General features: G+C 44.7%; 1 long non-coding RNA gene across 4 annotated transcripts; it reads right to left on the bottom strand.

Annotated features, from left to right (window-relative positions):
• Positions 1-5,389: 5,389 nt before the first annotated feature.
• LOC125509966 (uncharacterized) lies at positions 5,390-7,556 on the bottom strand. 4 transcript variants are annotated; one of them, XR_015602414.1, is made up of 3 exons: positions 7,311-7,556; positions 6,452-6,568; positions 5,390-5,764 (listed from the first exon to the last, which is right to left on the bottom strand). It is a non-coding gene; the product is annotated as an uncharacterized LOC125509966 (long non-coding RNA). The 4 variants fall into 4 exon arrangements; XR_007284428.2 differs by having other exon boundaries at positions 5,390-5,759; positions 7,272-7,555; XR_007284427.2 differs by having other exon boundaries at positions 7,272-7,550.
• Positions 7,557-9,615: the final 2,059 nt, after the last annotated feature.

Here is a 9,615-nt window from a genome sequence, read left to right as displayed (position 1 = left end):
GCACTCTTTGAGGTTCTTTGTGTTGGATCGAGTATTATGAATCTGAAATTGTTTGACACGTAGCGTATAATGTTGGGGGGATGAACCCCGGGCAGGCAACGGAACCCGGATCCTTTTCAAAATCATCGGGGCCGGCATCGCCCCTCAATCCGGGCCGTACTTGGCCGGGTTCCTCAACCCGGCCAATTCCCTCAACCTGGCTAAGACTGCAACATGGCAAGGCCCGTGATGCGGCTTGAACTACGTCGGTATTTCCCCAAAGAGGAAGGGATGATGCAGCACAACTACGGTAGGTATTTCCCTCGGTGATGAGACCAAGGTTATTGAACCCGTAGGAGAACCATGCAACACCATGTAAATAGCTCCTGGACACAAAGAACAAATACTTGTAACCCGATGTAAGAGAGGGGTTGTCAATCCCTCACGGGTAAAAAGATAGGTAAAATTGTAGTAGATCAGATAAATAGATCTCGCAGGAACGTGAGATAAAATAAATAATGATAAATTGCAGCAAGGTATTTTTGGGTTTTTGGTTTAATAGATCTGAAAATAAAAGAAAATAAAAATAGATCGCAAAGGAAAATATAATAAAGAAGAGACCCGGGGGCCGTAGATTTCACTAGTGGCTTCTCTAGAAAAAAATAGCATACACGTGGGTAAACAAATTACTATGGGGCAATTGATAGAACTTCAAATAATCATGATGATATCCAGGCAATGATCATTATATAGGCATCACGTCCAAGATTAGTAGACCGACTCCTGCCTGCATCTACTACTATTACTCCACACATTGACTGCTATCCATCATGCACTGGTACGCGTCGGTGCTATCCAAACGGTTTTTAACCCCTTTCCACGAAGGCATTTGGAATTGTCGCCTAGTGAGTGACGGCGATAGGGGGGTCCTTCCCACACGACCCAGAAAGCGTCGGGGATAGGGAGCCTTGATGCATATACAGTACTCCTCAGTTGTGCTCACATTGGCATCGCAGTCGTTATTCTGTGGTGCTACGTTTACAATGCGCGGCCCATCACAAACGGTTCACTATTATAGAACGTGTATGATAAGCATACAATCACACACATTCGCTTTCCCCAAACCGTATGTGATAAGTAATTAAGAAGATTAGCTAATCGTCGTATGAGTGTCGGACATGATTATGAAACATCGAACCGTCGTAACATCGCACTACTAGGGAAAATCCTAGTAGTAGCGTGGGTTTTAGGTATATTAGTAGCGTGGATGCCTGTGCTACTGATACGGCGCTACAACTAACTTGTAGTAGTAGCGCGGGTGCCACCCACGCTACTACTACATCTGTTAGTAGTAGCGTGGATACCACCCGCACTACTACTAACTAGTAGTAGCGTGGGTCTGGACCCTCGCTACTTCTAACTAATTAGGATTTAAAAAATAAATTCCATCCATGGCTGTTGCTGCTAGCTAGGCGTCATCGTACTCTTCATCCATGGTCGATGCTGATCCTAGAGGGGATGAAGTCGTGCATGGTGATACACCTCTCCTTCGCTGCTGCTACAAAAAAAGAGACAAGGATTAGAAGAGGAAGAGAGAGATAGAGAGGAGTAGGTGCAGCAACTCACCGGTGGCCGCCGGAGATGGAGCTGAAACCCTAGATGATGCCATGGATGGCGCTCTGCTCGATCTGGAAGATGAAGAGAGAGAGAGAGAGAGAGAGAGAGAGAGAGATTGAGAGGAGTAGGAAGAACAACTCACATGTGGTTGTGTCCATGGCGGATCTGGCCGCCGCCATGGATGGCGCTCTACTGGATCACCCTCTCCTTCTAACATTAGAGAAGGAGGATGAAGGAGGGGGAGGGGGCCACGGTAGGTGTGGAGGTCACCGGATTTGGGGGAGACATGAGGTGCAAGGCCGGTAGTGGTGGTGGATGAGGAAGGGAATCGCGGGTGGGAGGGAGAAGCGGAATGGGAGAGCCTATGGAGAGAGGGGGGAGTGAGGGAGAGAGGAGGGATTCGACCGAGGATATGGAGACTTCACATACATTGTACTTAGTAGTAGCGAGGGGTATAAACCCGCGCTACTACTATCAACTTAGTAGTAGCGCGGGTTCATACCCCTCGCTACTACTATGGCATGTCCCGGGGGGCACAGTAGAGACTGCTTAGTAGTAGCGAGGGTTAAAAACCCGCGCTACTACTATCAACTTAGTAGCAGCGAGGGGTAAAAAACCACGCTACTAGTAAGTAGCAGCAGTGAGGGGTATAAACCCGCGCTACTAGTAAGCGCATGTCTATAAGCTTTTCCCTAGTAGTGTCGTCGTACACGACAACTATCGCACACACTATTCTGTGGTGCAATGTTTATGATGCAAACTTCATCAGAAATAGTTCATGGTTGCAAATCGTGTCTGATAAGGCAACTAACACAAATGTTTAGTTTGCCCGCACCATTTGTGATATTGTCTGACATTGCACACGCTTTGCAAACGGCAACTGTGTGCATGCTTGCACACGTTTCCTCTCTGTGAACCGTCTCGGATTATGGTGTATATCACAAACGTTTGTGTTTTACCAACCGTGTGTGCCGTAACGACCTGGAGAGCATAATTTCACCGTAATTTAATTGCTGCTATTTCAAATTGTACCGGATTTGAATTTGAATTTGAATGTATGCTACAAATTTATTCATATCCATCAGGTTCAAAAAACCAATGCATTATTCGATTCAGGTACATATGTTCAAGAGTTACATAAGAACCAAATAAAGAATGATCAACCACAGTTGTATACTTGTACTATTAAAGACGGTAAATAAAGAGGCGAAATACATTCTGGTGGCTGAACAAGGTGAAGCGGAATGCCCATATTGTGCCCTCCTCCATGGAAAAGGCACGCACGACTCTAGTCCAACCCCTTGTGTTGGCCGACCGCCCATCCTTCACGGTGTTCATGAAAACATCTAGATAATCACCGTGTTCTGGTAGAAATACTTCAACCTTTGTATGCCTAACAATCATGTAGTTTGAGAGGTAATCTTGAGTAAACTGCTTTGGCAACCATTGCAAAGGAAAAATATTCAGACATTGTCATATAACAGAACTCATTATGGTCAGTAAAAAGAAGGCTGCAGAGTTCTTACTTACCATCCCGCAGTTCGCTGTTGTCTTGGATAAAGTGTAAACAAATAGTTTAATTGCCCTATTTGGACCCATTTTGCTAACAATCTTTATCAGCTTCCTCACTTGATGCTGGTTCATTGATATCTCATTGCCCCATACGCAGAAAGGGTCGAAGCGCGGATCTTTACCAATGACATAAGTACCTAAAAGCACCAAGTTAATATTATAAGCTAAACAACAATTGCACAATGATGTAGTACAACACTCTTTTATAATATCTTATAACATACAATATACTCACATATTAGATGAATTAACATCTTATATTATGGGCCAGAAGGAGTTTAGTGCATTCTTACAAATTATCGGCTGATTAACTGCTGCTGTATCCATGGGTTACAGTTAGTTTGAGCTAGTTCGGGCTCAAATAGACCTAAAGTATATCTAAACACGAGGGCTAGTTTGAGCTAGTTGCATCTATAACCCACCCAGAAAAACTATCCAACCCAAGAGGTGCTAATTGGAGCTAGTTCTCCTAGTGCATTTATTGTCAATCTAACCCTGCCATCCAAACAACTCTTTGTATGGACTTAGTTCAGGGTTACTCATGAGCTAGAAACTAACTCTAACCTCTACCTAAGTTGAGTATCCAAACAGGGATGTGTTGTTGTTGTTGTTGTTGTTGTTGTTGTTGCTGCTGCTGCTGCTGCTGCTGCTCTTCTACGTATATCTAGACATCATCAGAACATTAATGTAACACTCTTCCTTGTTGCTATGTAGCCTAGCATTGCATATTTAGACATTAAGTACAGTGGATGTTGCTATGTAGCCTCATATATATTACATATGGCCCTAGTTAACCTAACGATAAATGGGTTGCAGATATATTCAGCTAAAAGTCCGATTCACTAATTAGTCCCTTATCAGCCCTCGGCCTATATGGTACCAGCTATCGATATCCTGAACAGTGAGCATATATAAGCCATGGGATGAAACTAACCTGGATGGAAAACAGTAGTCGTTCCCAAAATTGTCCTGTGTAGGTACATCGAGAAGCATGTTAAGCACAACAGGCTAAACATCAACCAAAATTATCCATGGCAGACAAAATAATCTCCAAAAGATAGCTTCAGTGTGCAGGTTTAACACTACAAAAAAGACACTTCCGTGATGCTACATGTTTGTCATAGTAGGTCACATTTTCTGTCATGCATGTACATCCATGACAAATTTATGACATAATGAAGATAGCCATACTTGTGCTGTCGTAGAAGTGTTCCATGGCATTACCAAAATTATCATCACGGAAGTGTCCACATCCATGATGAAAAAATCGCGCGTTATAGAGGTGCTTTCGTCAAGGGTGACCGACACGTGGCATCCACCGTAACGGAACGCTGTTAAGCTATCGGGTCCGGTTTTGGATCCGATAACCCGTTAACAGCCCGAACCAATGGGAATTTTCCACATGTAAAATTCTCATTGGCCGGAGGAAACACGTGTCTGCTCACCGTTCGGACAGATGTCATCCACTCATTGGACAGGAGGCGCCTATGATACGTCGACACGTAGCACGACCCTACAGAGGCCCATTCTGGTGAAAAGGCCAGCCAGTTTGACTTGGTCAAAAGGTAACGGGCCGGCCAACGGAAAGCCTCTTAACGACCTGTTCGTATATAGGCCATTTACGACCCGCTTACTACCGGCCCATTACGGCTTATCAGAATTAAGCCCAGTAGCTTCATCTAGGCCGTCCAATATGATTCCAGCCCATTGTAACTTCCGGCCCATGCACTACTGGAATCTGGCAATTTGCCATCTGCCATGGCAGATGGCAAAGGCATGGTCGGCGGATGGCAAAGGCTTTGCCATCAGCCAGCAGATGGCAAACAGTTTGTCTGAAATCCTATCGGCAAAGGCTTCTTTGCCATCTGCTGGCTGATGGCAAAGAGCCTGTGGCTTTGCCATTAGCTGGCAGATGGCAAAGCCTCTTAACGGGGTTAGCCCCATTAGAAGGCTAACGGCATACTTTGCCGCCAGCCAGCAGATGGCAAAGAGGTTTGCCATCTGCTGGCAGATGGCAAAGAGCCCAAATAGGCCAGACCAAAGTTTGCGTGTAGATGACACGTGGCCTCTTTGCCATCTGCCAGCTGATGGCAAAGCTCTTTGCCATCTGCCAGCAGATGGCAAAGTGACTATATTGCCCCATTTAATTTTGTTTTTTCTTATATCAATTCATTTTCACAGAATATCAAACACAAATATATTTATATGACCAATATAGCATATTCAACACATATTACCAATAGTCATGAACACATATATCCAATACATGTTACCATTAGTAGCAAGTTTCATCCGTACATATACATAGTTTCATCAATATTACATAGTTTCATCCATAGGTAACAAGTTTCACAAGGTCAAAACAAAAACTAAATACAAGCACTCCATCAACCCAAGCTTCCGTGATCTTAAGCAAATCTGTAAAATGGGAAAGAAGAAAGTTAGAAGAAGAAGACTAGAAGAAGAAGATTATTATGATGCAACTAAAATGTGAAGATTATTATGATGCAAGAAGTGCTCAAGCGAGGAAACGAGAGTGACCAAGGCTGGATCAAGCCCAATCTCCTCCTTTACCTCCCTTATTGTTGTTGCTGCACTAAACATAAAAAGCTAGGTTAAAAATCATCTTAAAATTAGGGAGTGTCTATTTAGTACTTGATTGCTTTTCAATTTGGTAACATTCACATTTCCTGACAAATAAACGGAGGACACTTGTATGTCCAAAAAACCCCACCCCGGCGATTGTATGCTTTCTATTTCTAAAAAATGGGTCGGGCTAGACTGTCACCCGGTTTAGTATATTAAATTAGAAACAAACAGGATACTTTGGAAATTACAAAAACTTTGAAGTCTAGAATGAAGAAATACAGTGGCAAAGATGTATACAAAAAAAGTTACATATGTTGAACCGACACGTATAAGATGTATACGTAAAAATTTGGAAAGACCCAACAAAAAAGTAAGTTGAAAATAAAAGAGGAATTTAAATCAGCGCATACACAATTAACGTATAGGTGCGCACGGGAAAGTGTCCAGCGGACACAAAAGAGAGTCCTGCACCTCTACGGGACCTGAGGGTGACGAAAATCCTGTAATTTTGCTACTGAACCAAAGATTGTTGGTAGCTTATCATCCGCATTTGACTTGCTTAGTTTGTAGAAAAGGGGGCAAAAGTTGTACATAACTAGGATGCTCCCATAGGATTCGATCACAAAAACTACCTGTAACTGCAGATATTGAAACAGATTTACAGAAATAAGAACTGCCATGTCAAGAACCATACTTTCACGACGAAAATATTGCATGAAGAAACTTCTTCCAGATATTTGTTGTGAACGGCATCCAAATAAAGGACATCAGAATATCCTTTCTCCTTTGTAGTTCTCTGTGCTTTCAACACCTACATGATGATGACAAGTTTATCAATTAAGTGATCATAGTTTCAGATTCAAAAGTCAAAACAATGTGGGCGTAGTTAACAACTCATCACAGAATCGACGACTTCATTTTCAATATAGATTTACCAACAATATCCTTTTACAACAATGCGGGTGTAAATCTTGCTTATGGAAATGTGTCCACAACAATATCCTTCATTTGCAACAATTAAGTGCAACAATATCCACTTTTCACAGGTCGTCATGTGGTGTTCAGGTTCAGAATAAGCTAATAGCAAAGAACTTGCTTATGGAAATGTGTCCTCCATTTTATTTTATCCTTTTTGTGAAGCACATCTGAAGATTCAGAACATTTCGATGCTAGTGTCTTTCTTTCTGCTAGCAGCATACATCTGTACGTACATTCAGCATCTGCACATGGACAAGTGCTGCTCTAGCCCTCAAACTGATGATATAGCGCTTTCGATGCAGCATTAAAATGCTGTTGAGAAGTTTCTCAAAATGAGGTTTTCTTTCTTCCATTGACCAAAACTGAATCCGGGTGAGAGTATCCCAATTCCTGGTCAAAACTGAGTCGAAATCTCGATTAGTCCACTCAATCTACTCTAAATCTAGCCCTATGTTAGGTAAGCACAGTGTATCTTACGCCAGAATCCACTAAAACATCCAACCAAGAAGCGATTCATCCAACCAAGAACCAGCTACCTAGGGTTTCGGCGCAGGGGGAGGGAGAGCGAGCCTCACGGGTGAGGTGGGGTGGGGTGGGGTGGGGAAGGAGACGCGGATGCCGATGCCGATGCCGATGCGGTCACGGACGTCTTCTTCTCCAGCGGTGTCGCCGCCGACTCGCCGGGAACGGCAAGGATCTGCTCTGCTCTTCTCCAACCACTAGATGCGCCCGCGGCCTAGAACAGTGGAGGGGCGGGCACAAGGGCGGGCTGCCGTGGAGGGAGGGGCGGGGGAGGGGCGGGCTGCGGTGGCGGGGGAGGGGCGGGCTGCGGTGGCGGGGAGGGGCGGGGGAGGGGCGAGCTGCGGTGGCGGGGAGGGGCGGGCCGGCGTCGTGAACGTGGGGTGGGGGTGCGCGGTGGTGGGCGGGTGAGGTGGGGAGAGAGAGAGGGGTCAGCCAGGCTGGAAGAGAGAGGGGTGGGGCCGGGCTGGGAGAGAGGGGAGGAGATTTTTTTTGAGAGTTGGGAGAGGAGATAGTCCCACCTCTTTGCCATCAGCCAGCAGATGGCAAAGGCCCACTTCTTTGCCATCAGCCAGTGGATGGCAAATCCCCACCTCTTTGCCATCAGCCAGCTGATGGCAAAGAGGTGGGGCTAGTGGGCCGTTACAACGCCGTTACCCACTGGGCCCACCCACTTCTTTGCCATCTGCCAGCGGATGGCAAAGAATCTTTTCCGTCTGCTGGCAGATGGCAAAGAACTGGCTGATGGCAACCAGGTTCTTTGCCATCTGTTATTTCTTTGCCATCTGTTTTTTGTAAGCAGATAGCAAAGACGTTCTTTGCCATCTGCTGGCAGATGGCAAAGAACTGACTGATGGCAAATTCTCTGTTTCCAGTAGTGATGTATGGCCCATGATGTCTTTCGGCCCATATGAGGCCTATGTAACTCTTGGCCCATTAAAGACCCGAGATGAAACTGGCCCATAATGAACACTATATCGCTTTATTCCCATTATTCTGTCGGCCGTTTCCAGCCCGTGTTAACTTTCAGCCTTCTAAGGGCCCATTTATTCTTGGGCTCATTTCAAGAATTCGGTTAGATACGGTCCGTTACTGGCATGTTCCATTTGTGGGCCAAATACAGCCCGTGGTTACATTCGGCCCGTTTGTGGCCCATTAACCCGTTGGGCTATTTTCATAGTGTTATCAAATATGGCCTATTAACGACCCGTTATGGTCCATGAATAGTACGACCCATGTTTGGCGAAATCATTATACGCCCCATAGAAGGCCCATGGATCCTACGGCCTGTAGAAGACCAATGGATCCTACGGCCCATAGAAGGCCCATGGATCATACGGCCCGTAGAAAGTCCATGGATCCTACGGCCCGTAAAATGCGCATGCATCCTACGGCCCATAAAAGGCCCACGGATCCTATGGCCCGCAGGAGGCCCATGGTTACAACAGTCCGTGTGTTGCCATGATTATTGTGGCCTAGTTACCCAAACTAGGTTATTGTGGCCAGTAAAAAAACGCGGAAAAGAACTGCAGTGACTACAAGCAAACAACTAAACAAGACTATAAGGAAATAAATAAGCAAGCAACTAACGCTAGCCTATTACAGCTATTACACATATTACATCCACTGGGCATCAAAGTTCACCACAAGTGCAAATATAGGGAACAAAGCAGCATATTACATACACTGGCCATCAAAATTGGCGACCAGTGCAAATAAACGCAGGAGCAAAACTAGTCCATAACTGAAGCAACTTCAGAAGAGCTCAAGAAATGTTATCCTGGGTATTCACCATGCTGGCAATAAGCTTAGAAAGGTTATTAGCTTTGTCCTGTTTGGCGCTAAAATCCTCCAACGCTTGCTGTTGCACCAGAAAGTATGCATCTGAATGCTCCAGGGACTTCCACAGTCCTTCCGTTTCTTGTCGCAACACAACTCATGATGTCTTTCAGCTTGTAGTTGAGACTCGTGAAACCGAACTAATCCAGACAGTGAGTTTGAATAGCTTATGCAAGCGGTAGTGGCCAGTAACTCAAACAGTAAGCCAAGATAGGACTTTGGGGTTGCCTCACTCTCTTCAATATAGTTTTCCTTAGCTGTTTTATCAGCTTTTTTGGAGACCAACAAGGATGTCTCACGATCCTGAACCTTATCTGCATTACTTCCTTTATTATTTCTTAATAAGGCACTCTTCCCCAATATTCTGTCAGCATTCTAAAAGAAGAAACAAGCAGACACATAACAGGTTTAGCATGTACTAGCATATGAAACTCATTTCGGTGAACCAGTTCATTAGTGAGGTGGACAAGATTAAACTACCAAGTATTCTATTGCCAAGTAGTACATTATAAAAGCATCAAA

The sequence above is a fragment of the Triticum urartu genome, chromosome 5A (genome assembly GCF_056163025.1).
Source record: "Triticum urartu cultivar PI428250 chromosome 5A, HENAU_Tu73, whole genome shotgun sequence".
Taxonomy (NCBI): domain Eukaryota; kingdom Viridiplantae; phylum Streptophyta; class Magnoliopsida; order Poales; family Poaceae; genus Triticum; species Triticum urartu.
This window is presented reverse-complemented; position numbering and strand designations above follow the sequence as displayed.